The sequence below is a fragment of the Odocoileus virginianus genome, chromosome 28 (assembly GCF_023699985.2).
Source record: "Odocoileus virginianus isolate 20LAN1187 ecotype Illinois chromosome 28, Ovbor_1.2, whole genome shotgun sequence".
In the NCBI taxonomy this organism is placed as follows: Eukaryota; Metazoa; Chordata; class Mammalia; order Artiodactyla; family Cervidae; genus Odocoileus; species Odocoileus virginianus.
Genome location: NC_069701.1, coordinates 11,055,131 through 11,075,732, shown reverse-complemented (window position 1 = coordinate 11,075,732; position 20,602 = coordinate 11,055,131). Strand labels below are relative to the sequence as shown.

The 20,602-nt window shown below is 45.2% G+C and overlaps 1 protein-coding gene and 1 pseudogene across 3 annotated transcripts in view; one reads left to right on the top strand and one right to left on the bottom strand.

Moving 5' to 3' along the window:
- Window positions 1-20,602, bottom strand: part of RAB30 (RAB30, member RAS oncogene family) — a 98,474-nt gene that overhangs the window by 27,895 nt on the left and 49,977 nt on the right. Inside the window, exon 1 of one of the 3 annotated variants that reach the window (XM_020882488.2) lies at window positions 12,105-12,183. The exons of the other annotated variants lie outside the window; for them this stretch is intronic. The gene's annotated coding sequence lies outside the window, so the exon portion shown is untranslated. Of the gene's footprint in view, window positions 1-12,104; window positions 12,184-20,602 lie in introns of those variants that run through there. 3 annotated transcript variants of the gene reach the window in all.
- Window positions 17,294-18,736, top strand: LOC110130468 (N-acetyllactosaminide alpha-1,3-galactosyltransferase pseudogene; annotated as a pseudogene).

Below are 20,602 nucleotides of genomic sequence, written 5' to 3'. Positions count from 1 at the left end.
AAAAAAAAAAATCTCAGGGTTAGGTGCAAGGAGAGCAGGAAGATGCGTGGCTGTGTGACTCACACACAGACCACAACTCACACTTCCTAGGTCAATGAAAAGAGAATGTGGCCTTGGGTCAGGGGCTTTTTCTGTGCTCAGATCATTTGCAACACATTGATTTCTCCATCTTGGACAGAGGTCAAAGAAACAAAGCAGAAGATCGAGACGGGAATGTCCAAAAATAAAGGGCTGAGACACAGGGCTCCTAAGAGAAGGTCAGCAGAGCCCAAATTATGCACCTTCAGGGAAGAAGGTGAAGTTATTTGGCCAGAGTCATGCTCACAGTCAAGCCGCAGGCAGTGACCACCTGGAGCCGGCCACAGACTAACAGCGAAGGTCCCGCCTCTTTTTGTAAGAAACAACTTCAGTGCTCCATTGAATGGTTGCAGTTGTTTTCTTTTAAATAAACCTCTGCGAGGGAAAGTGTTTGGTCCCTTTAAACATGCAGACTGCCCATGGTGAACGCTGGCCTGTAAACTCCTGGGGATTGGCTGTGGTTACCGTTTCGTTCCTAATAGAAAACATACTGCTGGGTACAAAGCTCACAAGACTGTTTGGAAACTGCATTCTGAGGAAGTCTTCCTGTTTGGGAAGTAACGGAACAGCCCAGGCGTCTCCAACTGCCGCGTGGTGACACAGCGTCCCGGGAGGGGGAATCCACTCAGAAGTTGTCAGTTACACCCCGTCCCCAAAACTGACAACAAAAGTCACACCTTGTCTGGAGCAAACACGTCGCAAGATATGCCACTGGCCAAGCACAATTCTAGGAATTGTATGTTCTATTATTGTTAGTAATAGCTGACACTTATTCGATGTCTCTCTTGTTAAAATTTCTGAAACCTTGTTTTTGGCGGTGCTGGGTCTTGTTGCTGCAGGCAGGCTCTCTCAAGTTGCGGCAAGCGGGGGCTACCCTCCAGCTGCAGTGCGCAGGTTGCTCATTGCAGTGGCTTCCCTTGTAATTCAGCGTTTCTGGCTCCTGCTGTCTAGTTGTTCAGTCATGTCCGACTCTTTGTGACCCCATGGACCGTAGCCTGCCAGGCTCCTCTGTCCATGGGATTTCCCAGGCAAGAATACTGCAATGGGTTGCCATTTTCTTCTCTTCAATATTTCTTACATGCCAGGTATTCTTCTACATGTATTTGCTCATTTACTTCTCACAACATATGTGCGTTCTAAGTCACTCCACTCTGTGCGATCCCATGGACTGTAGCCTGCCAGGCTCCTCTGTCCATGGGATTCTCCAGGCAAGAATACTGGAGTGGGTTGCTGTGCCCTCCTCCTGGGGATCTTCCCAACCCAGGGATCAAACCTGGTTCTCCACTACAGGCACATTCTTTACTACTAGCGCCACCTGGGAAGTCCCACAACGTATGAGGTAGGTACTGTTATGACCATCCCTAACTTTCTGTTGTTCAGTCACTCAGTCTTGTCCGACTCTCTGCAATGCCATGGACTGCAGCACACCAGGCTTCCCTGTCCTTCACCATCTCCTGGAGTTTGCTCAAACTCATGTCCATTCAGTTGGTGATGCCATTCAACCATCTCGTCCTCTGTTGTCCCCTTCTCCTCCCGTCTTCAATCTTTCCCAGCATCAGGGTCCTTTTCAGTGAGTCAGCTCTTCGAATCAGGTGGCCAAAGTACTGGAGCTTCAGCTTCAGCATCAGTCCTTCCAGTGAATGTGCAGGGTTTATTTCCTTTAGGATTGACTGGTTGGATCTCCTTGCAGTCCAAGGGACTCTCAAGAGTCTTCTTCAGCACCACAGTTCAAAAGCATCAATTTTTCAGTGCTCAGCCTTCTTGATGGTCCAATTCTCACATCCATACATGACTACTAGAAGAACCATAGCTTTGACTAGATGGACCTTTGTCGGCAAAGTAGTATCTCTGCTTTTTAATATGTTGTCTAGGTTGGTCAAAGTTTTTCTTCCAAGGAGCAAGCGTCTTTTAATTTCATGGCTGCAGTCACCATCTGCAGTAAGTTTGCAGCCCAAGAAAATAAAGTCTGTCACTGTTTTTATTGTTTCCCCATCTATTTGCCATGAAGTGATGGGACCAGATGCCATGATCTTAATTTTTTGAATGTTGAGTTTTAAGCCAGCTTTTTCACTCTCCTCTTTCAAGAGGCTCTTTAGTTCCTCTTCACTTTCTGCCAAAAGGGTGGTGTCATCTGTGTATCTGAGGTTATTGATATTTCTCCCAGCAATCTTGATTCTAGCTTGCGCTTCACCCAGCTCAGCATTTCTCAAGATGCACTCTTCATATAAGTTAAATAAGCAGGGTGACAATATACAGCCTTGACATACTCCTTTCTCAATTTGGAACCAGTCTGTTGCTCCATGTCCAGTTCTAGCTGTTGCTTCTTGACCTGCATACAGGTTTCGCAGGAGGCAAGTAAGGTGGTCTGGTATTCCCATCTCTTTAAGGATTTTCCAGTTTGCTGTGAAACACACCATCAAAGGCTTTAGCAGAGTCAATGAAGCAGATGTTTTTCTGGAACTCTCTTGCTTTTTCTATGATTCAACAGATGTTAGCAATTTGATCTCTGGTTCCTCTGCCTTTTCTAACTGAGGCACAGAGTGGTTATTCTAAAGTCATGCAGCTAGTTAGTCTTAAGATCAGGACTCAAAGCCAGATGCATCTAACTCCGAATTTCAGCTCCTTCTGAAGCAGAATGCTACTGCCCTCTGCCTGGTGGGAGACAGCACTGCTATAACTGTCATGAGGACTGGAGGCTAAGCTGAAGGGACCCCCAGGCCTCTCTGAACTGCAGTATTCTGGAAGCTTCCTGCTCTGGGAGCATCACACCACACTGAAAGGGCCACACTCTGACGTCAGTCACACAAGCACAGCTCCACCCTCCATGCCCAGGCCTCTTTTCAGAGCTGGAGCCAGACTTTCGCCAGCAAACCACATGCACCATTCAGTCTGTCCTGTAACCAAGTGTCGGCACAGGGGATATAAACAGGAACACTGCTCAGATAAACAAGCCAAGCCTCATATACCGTAAATACCGCAATAGCTCTAAGTAAGCGGATATGTACATAAAATTCAAAAAAGGAAAAACAGATAAAGGAAAAAATGAGTTTAAAAAAGATAAGGAGGGGCTTCCCTGGCTCCATGCGAAAGAATTCCCCTGCCAGTGCAGTAGACATGGGTTCGATCCCTGGTTGGGGAAGATCTCACATGCCTCAGAGCAACTAAACCTGAGGGCCACAACTATTGAGTCCGTGCTCAAGAGTCGGGGACCCACAACTACTGAGCCCATATGCTGCAACTACTGAAGCTGGCATGCCCTGGAGGCCATGCTCCACAACAAGAGACGGTCTTGTAATGAGAAGCCCACGTACTGCAACCGGAGAGTAGCCTCCACTCTCTGCAACTAGAAAAAAGCCCATGCAGCAATTAAGAACCAGCACAATCAAAAATAAATAAATAAATAGATCATGCTTAAATATATATTTTTAAAAAGATAAGGAAACAAGATGTACTGTGAAAAGCTTAAAAGGAAAAAAAAAATTCTAAGCAATGTGATTTTGGCAACATAAAAGTAATTATCAAAGTGACCTTTTCAAAAAACAAAACAAACTGTATTCACTGCTGTACATCAGAACATTCTCCCCTTGCTCTTTTGGGCTCAGCACAACCAATAAAAGTCAAGGCTTCCAGTGAACACAGGGCCAGATCCCTGCCCTGCCTTCTGTCCCCCAGCCCCCGCCAAAGAAAATGATATTTGGGGGACTTGTCCTTCTTCAAAAGCTGTATGTCTCATGCAGGTCCTTCTCCTGTTCAAGGTCTCAACCTTGCTCTATAAACTGAGGGCGTGGGTGACCAGGAGCCGTGGCCCCTCCCCGGGGAGCCCCTCCCCAGCACTGCACGTGCCGCCCCTTCGTTAACCCAAAAAGGCAGCATGAGTGTCCCAGGAAAGCGAGAGAGGGTCAGCCAAAGAGCTGCGTAAAGTTTCCTCATCCATAAAGCGGGCACTTATGAGGCTTCCCTGGCGGCTCAGTGGTAAAGAATCTGCCTGCCAAGCAGGAGATGTGGGTTCAATCCCTGGGCCCAGCAGATTTCTCTGGAGCAGGAAATGGCAACCCCCTCCACTATTTCTGCCTGGAGAATTCCATGACAGAGGAGCTTGGAGGGCTACAGTCCATGGGGTCGCAAAGAGTCGGACACAACTTAGTGACTAAACAACAACATTAGAACCTGAGTTGCAAATCAGGAAATAAACAGAAAAGCAGTATGTAAATAAATATACAATAATCAAATGTTTTCAAAAGTATAATAATCAAACTTTAAAAAAAAAATAAATAATCAAACTTTTTTAAATCCCTAACCCTCAGTCAAGAGTCATATATACTGATTGCAGAGCATACAGTCAAACAAGAAAGAAAGAAAGTCTTTAGGGAAAATCTCTTTCCCTACCCACACCCACCCCGGGGACAGTACAGTTAATAATTTGTTCTACAATCTTTTAGCTTTTTTAATATATATCTTCTCATATCAATGTGTTTATTTTTTAATGTACAGATTTTTAAAACAAAAACAGAATCATAATATTATACAAACTTTTTTATTTTCTACAGATGGCTTGGAGAACGAAATGGCAACCCACTCCAGTATTCTTGCCTGCAAAATCCCATGGACGGAGGAGCCTGGTGGGCTACCTACACTCCACAGGATTACAAAGAGTCAGATACGACTGAGTGACTTACACACTGCGGGCTATTTTTCCAAAACCCCAAATCAGAACTCATGGTCTGCAAACAGAACAGACACCCGGAAGGCCCATCAGCATTCACTCAACATTTGCTCCCATGAGCAAAAACGCAGGAAGTTGGGGGGAGGGGGGACACTGACATAACTTCGAGAAACACTAAATACTATAACCCAGGGCTGGAGACTTAAAAGGTTCTGAAAACTTTTCTACAATGAAGAAAACTGGTTAACTGTTTAATCCAGGATTTACCAAACATGATTTTAGCTGAAAAATCTTCTAAGATTAATACCTTTTACTATCCCTTGCCACGTGGACTCCATGAAACATGAGTATGGTAAATGCTATTTTATAGCATTTGAAATCAGGGCTATTGAGATAGGGTTTTAGAAGGAGGGATGGAGGGAGGGAGGAGGGAAGGATGGGAGGGAAGAAGGAAGGAGGTACAGACTCAGTTAAATTTCAATTTCAGATAGCAACAAATAAACTGCAGTATGTTTGCTCCAAATATTACATAGGACATATGAATAATTTTTAGTAGATAAGTATAACCCCGATATTGCATAGAACATACTTATATTGCTACTATAAAGTTATTAGTTGTTTATCTGAAATTCAAATTTAACCAGGCTGCTGCTGCCAAGCTTCAGTCGTGTCCGACTCTGTGCAACCCCATGGACGGCAGCCCACCAGGCTCCCCCATCCCTGGGATTCTCCAGGCAAGAACACTGGAGTGGGTTGCCATTTCCTTCTCCAATGAGTGAAAGTGAAAAGTGAAAATGAAGTCGCTCAGTCATGTCTGACTCTTAGCGACCCCATGGACTGCAGCCCACCAGGCTCCTCCATCCATGGGATTTTCCAGGCAAGAGTACTGGAGTGGGCTGCCATTGCCTTCTCCGTTTAACCGGGCATCCTACACTTTAGCTAGCAATTCCTACCCTGGGAAAAATTGGACTCATCAGGTCTAGTAGAAACAGAGAGACCCTGAACACAGCCCCAGCAGTGGGCGAAGATGGGTAGGGTCCAAGAAACAAGATAGGAGACTGATGAATCCAAAACAACCAAATGAGGACTAGAAAAGGGCAACCAGTGACATCTGAAGAAAGCATTACTGAGCTGGGGCTCTCCGGTCTGGGCCGGGCTGCAGGGGCTGCGTGCAGACAGACACACAGGGCTGAGAAAGTGGCTCTCCCCCTCCCGGACAATCACGGGGCGCTGCGGACTTTCCTCCAAGTTTATCTCCACACGTGCTCTGTCTGCACGTGCCCTACATGTCAACGGCTCCTCCCGTCTGCTCTTAAAGACAAGGACCACGCTTCAACAGGGTACTCATGTCTGCATACTCCCCTGGCGGCGTTCAAGAAGCGTACGTCGAACTGGAAGGGCTTGATCTGTCTTTTGCTCTAACAAGCTTCTGTCTCAGGAAGCTCATTATTGCTTAATTACTAGAAGGCAATTACTAAACATTACTATAATCAAGCACTGCAAGCTCACTTGCTTTACATCAGCTGCTAATTTCAGGTTATTGCAAGTTAATTATTCTCCCCGGCCAGGGATGGCAAACACCCACCTGTGCCATGGCTGCTTCTCATTCATCAGGCCGTAATCTCCGGCATTTTTGTCATGGCCCTTTACAGTTGACCAAATGCTTTCACAGACATGATCTAATCTGGACCTCTCCACAAGAACTGGTTCTTATCATTCATTATGCAGGTGAGGAAACCAAGGGTTTAAGTGATTCACCCTAAGTCACACGCTGGTGAGTTGCAAGGTGACCTCTGTATCCCACGCACCTCAAACTTCTCCCCTTGTGGGAACACCCTCTGTTTTCCCAGGTTCCTGGGTATTTGGACCATGATTTGAACACTTAATTATATGCCACGAACTATTCTGTTTCCATACATAATCTTATTTAACCTTTTCAACAGCCTCACTAAGTAGGCATTATTATTCCTATTCCACAGATAAAACAATTGAGGTTCAGAGAGGTTAACTTATTTGTTTAAAATTACACAGCTAATGAGCTAAAGTGCCAAGATTCAAAACCCATGTTTTTCTGTGAAAAAAATTAAGCTGGAATCCTGTCTCACTCCTCTTACTGAAATAAATTCCAGATGGATTAGAAATTTGGATTTTTAAAAATGAAAACATGCAAGTGCTAGAAGAAAGCATGATATACATAAATACAGAAATCTGAAAGTGAGGAAGGCTTTCTAAGAATTGCACAAACTCAAAGCCATTAAATAAAGATATTGACCCATTTGACTAATTCTTAAAAATTCTGCATCATAAAGATGAACTAAAATATCTGAAATGCATGTAACTAAGGGCTAATTCCCTATAAATCAATAAGAAAAGATGAATAACCCAATAGAAAAAAAGGGTAAAAGACATGAGGAGACAGTTTATCATATGAAATTTAAATGGTACTTACATTAAAAAAAAAAATCAGCCTCGCTCATGAGTAAATTCAAACTATGATGAATTTATAAATTATAATTTATGATGGAAACTACAATGAATTTGTAATCAGAGGCCATTTTTCATATCACATTGGCAACGTTCACTCTGTATTGGACAGAGTATAGAGAAATGGGGCACCTGTATCCTGCTGGTGGGAGGCAAACCAATGCAATTTCTAGGGAAGGCTATACTGACCGAAAACTAAAAAGACTATTATACTCCCTCTGAGTCAACAATTCTACTTTGAGGAATTTATCCTGCACTGATACTGATACATAGGTGCAAAGACACATGGAGTGGGATATATTACAGCACTGTTTATAATAGCAAATATGAAATCAGCCTAACTCCATCAGCAGCAAAATAGTTGTACAGACTGTGAAAACTATATATCAATATTCCACGCAGTCTGCAAAATACATTAAGTGAAAGAAGCAAGGTGGAGAAGAGTGTGCATAGTGTGAAAAGCTGCTGCTGTGCTCACTTGCTCAGTCGTGTCTGATTCTTTGCAACCCCATGGACTATAGCACGCCAGGCTCCTCTGTCCATGGGATTTTCCCGGCAAGGATACTGGAGTGAGTCGCCATTTCCTCCCCCAGGGGATCTTCCTGACTCAGGGATCAAACCCGTCTCTCCAGAGTCTCCGGCCATGCAGGCAGATTCTTTACCACTAAGCCACTGCGGAAGCCCGTAAGTATGAAAAGAGGGCACATGATTAACTAACTGCATCCACATGTGTTCCCAGGTAGCACTAGTGGTAAAGAGCCTGCCTGTAATGTAGGAGACGCAAGAGACCATGGGTTCAATCCCTGAAGACCCCCTGCAGGAGGGCATGGCAACCCACTCCAGCATTCTTGCCTGGAGAATCCCAGGTACAGAGGAGCCTGGCGGGCTACAGTCCACAGGGTCGCAAAGAGTCGGACTCGACTGAAGCGACTTAGCACAGCCCAGCACATCTGCATAAAACATCTCCAGAAAAACTACAAAAGAAAACTAGTACAGTGTCTGCTTTTGGAGAGACTATAGTATCTAGCTCTTTTTGGGAAAGAAGATAACCTCCAACTCTTAATAAATTATAGGCACTTCCCTGATGGTCCAGTAGCTAAGACTCCACACTCCCAAGGCAGGGGGCCCAGGTTTGATTCCCAGTCAGGGAACTAGATCCCATATGCTGTAACTAAGACCCAGTGCAGCCAAAGAAATATTTAAAAAAAAAATTATCCTCTGCCCTTGCATTCAGTCTTACAATAGTGCTTAAAAGACAAGGTAGCTATCCTAACACAGTGAAAGGGGCCCTTTTAAAAATATCTATTGGAGGTGCTCTGTCTGTCTCTTTCTGTTTTCTCTTTGCCCCGCTGCACCCCTTACTGTGAGACCCTCTAAGGAATGTCCCACCCAGCTTCTGGAGTTGCCTTTTCCAGCTTGTGGTGTATATTAAACCACGTCTTTCTACATGGTGGGCTCATTCTTTCACGCCAAATTCCTTTAAAACCAAGTATCCATCATGTGTGTGACGGCCAAATCCAACGGGGAGAACGATAGGCTACTTGTGTCCCTAATAAAAACAAAACTCTGGCCCACGAGGCTCATGTACTGCCGCTCAGAAAACTGCTGTCACTGGGCTCTGACACAGAACCTTCCTGAGGAGGCAGGGGGAACCTGTCTTCTTCTCCCCATGTTACAGAAATGGGCTTTGAAAGGACGAAGAGTGACTTGCCTCAAGCTGCACAGCCTGCAAGCGACAGTCAGAAGAGACACCTGGGTCCCCTTACTCTAAGTCAGAGCTGCTGCCAGGACAAATAAAGTCCGCAAATATAAATCCTACTGGGCAAGGCTGGGGCCTAACCACCAGGGAGGCTGCCAGGGACCCGTGGATGGGAGGGAGGTCAAAAGCAGCCCTGGGTTTGCTTGCGTTTCCAACTTGGGAGGGGTACTATGACTCCAATAAAAGGGAGGAAAAAGAAAAAAAAAAAAAGCAGCCTCTGAGATTTCTTTTGGGGAGACAGGGGGGCTGCTCCAGGACTTCTTTGCAGCATGCAGGATGTTTAGTTGCAGCACATGGGATTTAGTTCCCTGACCAGGGATCAAACCTGGGCTACCTGCTTTGGAAGCACAGAGTCTCAGTCACTGGACCACCAGGGGAGTCCCAAGAATATTTTTTGAGACACATGAAAAATAAAGATAAAAAAACAAAAGTAGGCCTGAGATCTTCACAGTATTATTTTCAAAGGCAAGACAGTAAGATATTTTATTCTTCATACACATTATCTCCCATATTTTCCTCGAAATACAAAATGGATTTGGGAATCCAGAGGAATAAGCAAAGTGAAAAGTAACCCAAGGAACGGCATTTCACGAGAACAGTTCACCAAAGGCCACATCAGAACGATCCTGCTTAAGTAGACAACGCTCTTTGACTTTCCGCGGTGAGAAGGCGTCACTGCCCTGGGCCCAGATGTGTCTTCCCACAAAGAAGGGGGACGAGGGGGACGAGGGGGAGGGCCGCCCCCCACCCACCTGGGCCCCGGTTCTGCGCACTCCCCCGGCAGGCAGAGCTAATTTGGTTTGCACCACAGCACCTGAGAACAGGTGCTTGCCAGAATCACGCATACAATGGGTGATACAGGCCCCTTGTCTCCCGGGGAGAAGGAAGATACCCTTCCACTCATTAATCCCTTTCCAAGATGGGGAGCTTCTGTCTGCAAAACATATTTGTTGCACTGATCTAAGAAAACGCCTTCCCAGACCCAACTTGCTGTTTCCGGCTTCTGCACAAGCCTGCCAAGCTCCCTCTGTTGTCCTCCTCCAACAATAAACAATACCACCCGCCAAGAGCTCTGGGGAGGCGGGGAAGGTCTGTTCTCCACATTCTGTAAATCAGGGAGTGTGTCTAATCTTTCCTCCGCAGAAGCTTTCCTGCGCCTGTTTGGCTGGGCCGGAAGGGCCTGTTATCAGCATCCTTAGGCTCCTCCCCCAGGCTGAGATTCAGTGCGGCTGGGCCAGGCGACCAGAGGTCAGAGCTTCAGCCCCAAGTGCTTCCCCCCAAGGCAGACCAGGGATGGGGGTATCTCCTTCCCTGTCACCCCAGGCTGGACCCTACCCTCAGCTGTTAAACAAATTCCCTCCTCACTGGAAGCAGAAGAAAAGGAAAAAGGGAAGCAAATGTCCACATGCTCTGTGACTCAAATGGAGGAGGATAAAATGTAGCAATTCTCCCAAGTTTTATCTCCCAAGACCTTGCCAGGTCCCCTGTCAACACAGAAGAATGCCTATTTGTCTAGAGCGTAGATGCTTTATACACATCAGCCTATTTCACCCCTGAAACAGGCTTGTGGGGTGAGATTTCTTGGTGACTGTTACTATCAGTAACCTTTTACATCTATAGAAGGCCTCAGGCTTGCTGTCCTAAAAATTATCTTATCTGTATGTGTGTTGCTCAGATGAGTCTGACTCTTTGCGATCCCACAGGCTGTAGCCCGGCAGGCTCCTTCATGGAATTCTCCAGGCAAGAATACTGCAGTGGGTTGCCATTCCTTCTCCAGGGGATCTTCCCGACCCAGAGATGGAACCTAGGTTTCCTGCAATGCAGGCAAATTCTTTACCATCTGCGCCACCAGGGAAGACCCTTATCTGTATCCTTGCAAATTCCTACATGCAATATGGGGTAAAAATTCTCCTCCAGTCTACCCCGAACACCACACACACACACACACACACACACACACACACACACACACACCCCTAAGGCCACAAGCCATTTGTCTCCAAGGCTTGCTGACGTGCTGTCAGAAAGGTAGCCTGGGGCTTCCCTGGTGGTGCAGTAGGTAAGAATCTACCTGCTAATGCAGGGGACATGGGTTCCCAGTCTGGGAGGATCCCACACGCCTCAGAGCAAGCCGGGCCTGTGCCACAACTACTGAGTTCACAGGCTGCAACTGAAGTCCGTGTGCCCCGATCCTGTGCTCCCCGAGAGACGCCATGCCACAAGAAGCCCAAACACCACAGCCAAAGAGTAGCCTCCTGCTCGCCACAACTAGAGAAAGCCCGCACAAACGCAATGCAGTGCAGCCAAAAATAAATAAAATGGAAAAAGAAAGAAGAAAGCAAGAAATGTAGCCCGAATACCCGCCTCCACTGTACCTTTGTCTCTGCTGCACCAGCCTGGATCCAGCCCTTGTCACCTCTCACCCAGCCAGCGATGTCTAACCAGGTTAAGTGTAACAAGGAACGACTGTCCTCACTAGCACGCCTTCAATATTTATCAAAAGCCTTAACAACATCCACGCTCTTTGATCTAGGAATTTTGCTTCTGGGAGTTTTCCCTAAGGAATGATTCCAAGATGTACACACAGATTTATTCACAGTAGTGCACAAAGAAAGTTAGTTCCAGTATTACTTAGAATAGTCCCAGAAAACGAAAACGGGGCAGGTAAAGCCTCTTCCAACAGTGGAGAAACGGTTACATTGAACCATTGAACCATGTAACCAATGTTACATGATGTAACATTATGAAACATATACGTGGAAGAAAATACATTTTAAAAATGCTTCCTCTAAGTGGTGGGATTATAGATTATTTTCTTCTTGATCTATTTATATCTTTTCTAAACTTTCTTCAATAAACATGACTTATTTAGAAATTATACGCTTTATTAAAATATAGGGACTCAATACTGGTAAGGGAGACATGGAACAGCTAGACACATAATCAGCCAGTGCCCATTCACATTTAATTAGCTCTCCTGAAAGCAGAATCTTCCTATGGGTACAAACCAAAAGCCAGAACTGCATTCATACTTTCCATGCTGGGAACTCACTTCTGGAAATTCACTTTAAGAAACAAACTCAAAATGCAATATGAACAGAAATGCTCATTACATCTTACCTAAAAGAACTGGAAACAATCCAGTTGTCCAGCTTGGGCAGTGTTGTATGGAACATCAACACCATGGAATGCAGGGCAGCTATTAGAAATGCCAGTTATGAAAACTATGTAGAAATATGAAATAATGTTGAACATAGGCTACAAAACTAAAAGAATACACAAAGCTGCATTTATCAGGACTGTAGCTATAAAAAATAAGCATGGATGTGAACAAGGGCATTTCCAAAGCAAGAACATATATTGCGTTTAGTTTATGAGATCACAGGGAGCTTTTTGTTTTTTAAGTTTCATCCTCCCCACCTTTTAAACAAGTTTTAACATTTTGCATATACCATAGACACATTTTTTAAAAACGTAGAAGACACATAAAAAGGAATTACCAAAAGCAACACAAACACTGCCAACATTTTGATGTGTTCTTCCCTCTCTTTTTCTTAAGCACTACATGATTTAGTTTGGTTTTGATCACTGTAATCATGACAAGATTTCCTTCAAAGTAGTTAAAAAAATCATTTCAATTTTTAAACTCAGAGAACATAACAAAGACCTGTAGGAACATATACCAATGGGTTTCTTCAAGTGCTGTCAGGAGAACTGACTTCATACAATGTCTGACTATAAACAAAACAGCAATTTCATACCATGGTGGCAGAACAGCTGGAATGATCAAAGTTCCTAAGACCTGCGGAAGACTTTTAGGCCTGTGTTGTTGTTGTTCAGTCGCTGAGTTGTGTCTGACTCTGAAATCTCATGGACTGTAGCACGCCAGGCTCCCCTGTCCTTCACTGTCTTCCAGAGTTTACTCAGACTCACATCCATCGAGTCGGTGATGCCACCCAACCATCTCATCCTGTCTCCTCCCCCTTTTCCTCCAGCCCTCAATCTTTCACAGCATCAGGGTCTTTTCCAGTGAGTCATCTCTTCAAATCAGGTGGCCAAAATATTGGAGCTTCAACATCAGTCCTTCCAATGAACAACCAGGACTGATTTCCTTTAGGATAGACTGGTTGGATCTCCTGGCTGTCCAAGGGACTCTGAAGAGTCTTCTCCAGCACCATGGTTCAAAAGCATCAATTCTTCAGTGCTCAGCCTTCTTGGGCCTGTATCAATAGCCATAAGCCAGGAGTGTGGAGAGTGCTGTGCTACTAAAGCTTACATTGTTGTAAATTAGAAGGAATTTTCTCAGATTTGGAAAAGATAATGGGGGACTTCCCTGGTGGCCCAGTGGTTAAAAATCCTGTTTCCAGTGAAGGGACATGGGTTCGATCCCTGGTCGGGGAAATAAGATCCCATATGCTGCTGGACAATGAAGCCCGTGAACGACAACTACTGAGCCCATGCGCTCGAGAGCCCGTGCTCTGCTATTAGAGAGAAGCCCCTCACACTGCAACTAACTACAGAAGCTCCCATGAGCCACAACAAAGACCCAGCACAGCCTAAATAAAAAATTTTTTAATTAAAAATAAAATTAAAAAAAGAAAAGATAATAGATACAACAATGGACGAAGTTTTCAAATCAGGAGAAGCTTGAAGCGATCCAATCCAACTGGTTGCTTGAGCCAGCATATTTAACCTTCTTGACACCGAACTGACAACCTCACCAGCAAGGATCCCTCCAGGAAGAGAAACAGGGATCGCTACGTAAGCAACGCCTGGGCTCCGCTGCCTGCAGACAGGGAGGCGAGGCTGAGTCTGCTTTCCTCATAAACAGGCTCGGTTTCTGCAGGAGTGTGACACTTTGGGGCTTTTCAAACACCAGGGCCCCTCGAGACAAACACTATTCATCTCTTCCATGTGTGTCTAGCAAAGCCTCTGTTCTCTGTCACAAAGCTGGGGGAAAGCGGCTGGGCTGCTTATGAAGACATAAGATGCCACTGTGAACACAGCCAACCTCATTCAGATACCGCCTACGTTAAGGTAAAAAGTCACATTGCATTCTTTGCCTTAGAAGTTTTTGGAAATGAAAAAAAAAAAAAGTTTTTGGAAACGAACCTGTGGACAAGATGCAATGCGACTACTCCACTACAATATTAATTTAATATTTCCAAAGAATTAATCTGACCATGCCATTCCCAGACTTCAAACTCCTCAGAGATCCCGGCTCCCACACAAGCCCTCTGCAAGAGGAAGGACAGGGCCCTGGTGAAGGAGGTAAACCTAGGAGCCAAACTGCCCGAGTCTGAGTCCTGTCTCTGCCCTGAAGTGTTGGGTGACTGTGGGCAAGTTCCCTTTCCCTCGGTGCCCATATTTCTTTATTTGTAAATAGGGATGATAACAGCGCCTACTTCATGGGTTTATTTTACAGATGAAAAGATTTAATACAACAAAGCATGAAGAAGAGAGCCCGGCATCCAGTAAATTTCAGGTGCTTATACATGCAACTCTGCTTAATGCTGTGTGGCAGCCTCAATGGGAGGGGAATTTGGGGGGGAATGGATATGTGTATGTGTATGTCTGAGTCCCTTCACTGTCTGCCCGAAACTATCACAACATTGTTAACTAGCTATACCCCAATACAAAATAAAAAGTAACCAAAAAAAAAAAAAAACCAACTTTGAGGTACTTATAAATCTTATTAAGTCATTGTTGGAAAGTTCAAATTCCCTAGCAGGGCACACAGAGCCACCCATAACCCAGTCCCTGCTCATTTCTTTGGCTTCATTTCTCATGACCTTAGAGTTTCCACTACCACGATGATCACACAGCCATGCCAAGCTCCCAGAGTGTGGCCCCTGAGGCAGGTTCATCTCTCCACATCTCTACTCACAGGAAGCCATTCTCTCCTTGTTGCTGGTGAACAATTACACAGCTCTGGACCCCTCCACCCACCCCCGCGGGAATTAGCCCCTCTCTCCTTTACACTTCCACCCTGTGCCATGAGACTCCCTTCATAGATACTTCATTATCCTCACTGGTTCAGGGATCCTGCTTCCCCCACTAGATCTTAAGGACAGAGGTGCCTATGAATTTCTGTCTGTATCCCCACTGCCTGGCACTCAGGAGATCCTGAGCAAATAGTTATTAAATAAATGCAAAAGAAATATTGATCAGAACATGCAAAAGCTAGGAATAGTTTTCAGAGAACCTAAACACCAAGATAAGGAAACCAAACCCCAAAACACTTTGATCCTGAGGAGAGTTAATTGGCAAAGATCATATAACCAAAGAGAAGAAAGAAAATGATAATTTCCCAGGGGAAAGCCAAACCTCATTATAATGCAGTGTCTCTGTGTGTACTGGAGGAGGCGGAGGGAGAAGTGACATTAATAATGGTTCTAAATTAACTGATGTTGACTAATCACTGAACAGCAGGTTTTAAATGTTTTCTTTAGGGGAAAAAAAAAAAAGCTGATTGGGAAGTTTTTTTTTTTTACCTTGTTCAGAGTAGAGGCTGATTTCAATATAAAATATTACACAGGACCCAGACTGCAAGAAAAGAGAAGTAATTTTTGCTGAATGTCTATAGTGAGCCAGCTACTTTAAAAATAATATCATTTCTATTTATTAAGCAGAAGGTGCTAGACACAGAACCATTCACTTTAGATACATCATCTAGATTGGATAATGCAAGTCCTCAACAACTCTGAGACTAAGTATCTCCCTCTGCATTCTATAGATAAGAAAAACATATTCATCATTCCATACATTTTTAGTGAGCATATTCTCTGTGCAAGTCACTGACCCAGGAGCCCAGGATACAGTGATAAACAGGCAGACAAAGTTCCCCACACCCTTCACAGAGTATACATCCTAGCTGAACAGAAAAGAAAGCAAGGAATGAATGGGGAAAGGAGAATATACATAAATAAACAAGAAAAATATCAAATAGTGGCAACTGTCAGTAGAGAACAAAAATAAAAGGAAAGGACAGAGTGTATCCAGACAGCAATTTTATTTTATTTGGCTGCAGCATGTGGCATATGGGATCTTCATTCACCGACCAGATATCGAAATTGTACCCCCTACATTGATAGCGCAGTCTTAACCACTGGACCACAAAGGAAATCCCCAGACAGCAATTTTAGAGTGAGTTGTCAGAGAAGGCCTCTCTGGGCTGGCTCTATTTAAAATAAGATTAGAATAAGAAAAAGTGAAGCACATGAAGATAGGAAGAACAGGGACTTCCCTGGTGGGCCAGTGGTTAAGAATTTGCCTTCCAATGCAGGGGGACACATATTCAATCCCTGGTTGGGGTCCTAAGATCCTACATGTCATGGGGCAACTAAGTCCACATGCCCTAACGAAGACCCAGTGCAGCCAAAAAAAACTGGAAGAGCATTTTGGGCCGAAGGAATAATTAGTACAAAGAGACCTAAAGCAAAAATGGACTTGGCATGTTCAAGGAGCCAAAAATAGAACAATGAGGCTGGGTGCATGGTCAAGAAGAAACGGCTAAGAAATAGACCACGGGGCAGGTCACACACAGCTCAGTCATGGCCAGGAGGCGGGATTTCATTCTGAGTGCAACAGGAGGCCACCTGGAGAGGGAGGGATGGTTGGGACTGTGACATAAACCACTTAACCTTTTCCAAAGATTTCTCTGGTCCTTGTACTGTAGGGTCTTTGGCTGAGATACAAGTTGAAGCAACTAGTTAGGAGATTACTGCAGGAAGCCTAGATGAGAGATGAATGGGTGTTAGTAATAAAGACAGCGGGAAGGTGATAAGATTTGGGAATGTTTTTGAAGATAGAGCTACAAGACAGAAATTGCTGAAGGACTGGATGATGATGGTGGAAGAAGAAAGAAATCAAAAGTAAGGCCTAGGGCCGCGGGCCGGGCAGAGCGGGTGCGTACCACGGCTGTCCAGTGCCCCCTGCCTGCAGCCCAGGAGAGACGAGCACCCTGCGGAGGAGCCGAGCCCCGCCGAGCCCCGCCGAGCCGCGCCGAGCCCCGCTCCGCCGAGCCCCGCCACCCCACGCCACGCCACCCCACGCCCCGCCACGCAACGCCACGCCCCACCACAGCATGCCCCGCCACGCCACGCCACGCCCCAGCACGCCCTGCCCCCGACCACGCCCCAGCAGCCCCACCCCCGCCACGCCACACCCCCCCGCCACACCCCCCCTCCACCACACCACACCCCCAACCACGCCCACCACGCCACGCCCGACCACACCCGCCACGCCAAGCCCCCTGCCCCCACCCTGGCACGCCCCGCCCAGGCACGCCGCAGAGGCGCCTGCCAGCACCCAGCACGCCTGGCTTCTGCACATCCGGAGTCAGAACGCCGGACCTTCCCTGCCTCCCAGCCTTGGCTCCTCCTGCAGAGCAGAGCTCAATAGAGCTTGGTGGGTTTTGCCTTTTACTCTGGGAGGAGAGGAGCAGACGATGCGGAGAAAAGAATGAATGTCAAAGGAAAAGTAATTCTGTCAATGCTGGTTGTCTCAGCTGTCATTGTTGTGTGTGGGGAATACAGCCACAGCCAAGAAGGCTCTCTGTTTTGGATAAACCCGTCAAAAAACCCCGAAGTTGGTGGCAGCAGCATTCAGAAGGCTTGGTGGTTTCCGAAATGGCTTAACAATGGTTACCACAAAGAAGAAAAGGAACAGAGAAAGGAAGATGAAAGAAAGCTTCATCTCTCGGACTGATTCAACCCACTTAGATGCCCCGAGGTTGTGACCATGACGGAATGGAAGGCGCCTGTAGTGTGGGAAGGCACTTCCAACAGAGCCATCTGGGATGATGATTATGCCAAACAGAAAATTACCAGCGGCCTGACGGTTTTTGCTGTTGGAAGTTACATTGAGCATTACTTGGAGGAGTTCTTAAAGATAAGCACTTCATGGTTAGCCACAGAGTCATATTTTACATCATGGTGGATGATGTCTTCAGGATGCCTTTGATAGAGCTGAGTCCTCTGCACTCCACTGAAGTGTTTGAGATCAAGCCTTTGATCTCAAAGGCTTGTGTTTGAAAAGAGTTGGCCGGACATCCTCACGATGCGCATGAAGACCATTGGGAGCACATCGTGGCCCACATCTGGCATGAGGCTGACTTCCTCTTCTGCATGGAGATGGACCAGGTCTTCCACGACAAGTGTGGAGTGGAGACCCTGGGCGAATTGGTGAGCAAAGCTACAGGCCTGGTGTTACAAGGCAGATCCCCGTAAGTTCACCTACGAGAAGTGGAAGGAGTCTGCAGCATACATTCGCTTAGGCAGAGGGGATTTTTATTACCACGCGGCCATTTCAGGGGGAGCACCCACTCAGGTCCTGAACATCACCCAGGAGTGCTTCAAGGGAGTCTTCAAGGACAAGAAAAATGATGTAAAAACCCAAAGGCATGATGAAAGCCATCTAAACAAGCATTTCCTTCTCAACAAACCCACTAAAATCTTATCCCCGGAATACTGCTGGGATTATCATATAGGCCTGCCTTCAGATAGTAAGCTTGTCAAGCTATCTTGGCAGACAAAAGAGTATCATGTGGTTAGAAATAACTTTGACTTTGTGCCAGTACATTTCTGAATTTGAGAGAGTATTATTCTGGCTACTTCCTGAGAAAAGTAACACTTAATTTTAACTTAAAAAAAATATTAACAAAAGACCAACACAGCAAGTACATAGTATTTCTCCTTGTAACTTTGAGCCTTGTAATATGAGAAAATGAACCTATGGTAATCAGATGTAAATTCCCAGTGATTTGTTATCTGTTCTGGGTTGGGGAGGCAGGGAGAGGATACACTATCAGTTGATCAAAAAAAAAAAAAAGATTGCCATAGACAAAGAAAAAGCCAGAAACATTCTATGTGTGCCAGCTGACATACGGGAGAGAAGTATGCAAAGGGAAGTGTTTGACAACAAGATACGATTATTGTGAGGGGCTGTCCTCTTGATTGCAGTGTCTTCCTATCTCTGCTGGGTCTGAAGCAACACAACAGTTGCTTTTGCAGCAGGAGAACTCTTAGTGGGCCACAGTCTACCTTGGTGCTCCTCAAATGGTTTAGTCAATGTACTTTCCTTCTCAGGACATTGTTTGGCTTCTGTGCCAAGACTAGTCAAGATTCCCAGTGGATATGGTGGAGATGTTGGGAGTCACAGGCAATCTGAAAGAGCCAGTGGGTGCTCTGCATGAAATGAGAACAAAGCCTCAGAGTAAGTCGGCAATGACTTGCTGTGAGTTGGCATGAAATAAGCAAACAGAGGGTAGAAAGAGGGAGCTGATCACCGTGGGGCAGTGCCTCCTTTGAGGGGCACAGGGCATGTGGTTGCCACATAAATATGGCATGAATGAGAGGCAGTGTGGGTGGTCTCCAGTCTCCTCAACCATTACGACAGCCAGAGCAGTGTTGTCTTAGAAGATGCTTCTTGTTTTGGCCAAGTCATATGCAGTAAGCCAGACTCTGGAACTTGAGTCTTCAGATCCTTGGCCAGAGGAAGGGGATGGTGTCAGAGGAGACAAAGACCTGCAGGGGACTGAAGAGGCTTGCAAGGGGTTACATTTCCCAGACCTGGACTTCATGACAGTCAGCATCAGTGAGTTCTGCTACCACCTGCTCTAACCCTCAGCCCATCAAGCCCCAACCTGGAGGGCTGACATCAAGGAACCTCTCATTTCCCCTTGCCCCTTGCACTACTGAAGTATAACAACCAGACGTGCTTAATAAAATGGGTGATTGATTTTATATCAAAAGTAGAGGGGATAGCAAAGGAAGATCCAGTCCTTGTGACTGAACATTATTCAATTCCTTTCTCTAAAAGAAGCTATGAAATCTTATATATTATTTAAAGCTAAGCAAGTCAATGTAAAGGAGATTAGGGGGCAACATTTACATATGCAGGCTTGTTTATATTTTGCTTATGCTCCAGTTTACGTCATTGCTTTCCATTTTCAAGCAATTGACTTGAAAGAGCCACTGCACTGGCGTGATGCTCTCAGCACTGTGAGCTTCTTTGATAAAATGAAACCTCCATTTTCTCTACTGTTTCTTTGTGCCTCCTACTATTCGGTTCTTGCCAAAATTTTTCACAACCCAGTAAAACAAAAGAAAACCAACAAAAATCCTGAAGAAGTGGGCTTGTAAAAAAAAAGGCGATCAAAGGTCAGTTAGGACTCTTGCTTCTCTACAATTCAAGCTTTGGGGGGAATCCATTCTGGAGTAGGGAGAGTTCATGGTTTAAGTCTGAAAGCAAAGAAATGACATATCTTCAAAGATCAGAGAAAAGAAATGATGTTTCCTTTCAAAGGGATCTTGATTTTTTTTTTAATTCACTTAAATTTAAAATCCAAATGGACAAACTCAAAAATCTTATTAATAGTTCAATGTTAAAAAACTAAAATTTCTGATTTACAATTAAATAAATTATTTTCTCAGTAAAAAAAAAAAGTAAGGCCTAGATATTTTGGCATGAGCACTTGGAAGGAATACTAGCAGCACTTACTGAGGTGGGGAAGACTGAAAGAACAAGTTTAGACCACATCCAGAGTTGTCTTTCAGTCACATTAAATTTGCAACATTGCCTAGACATCTATCTGGATATGAATCTAGAGTTCCAGA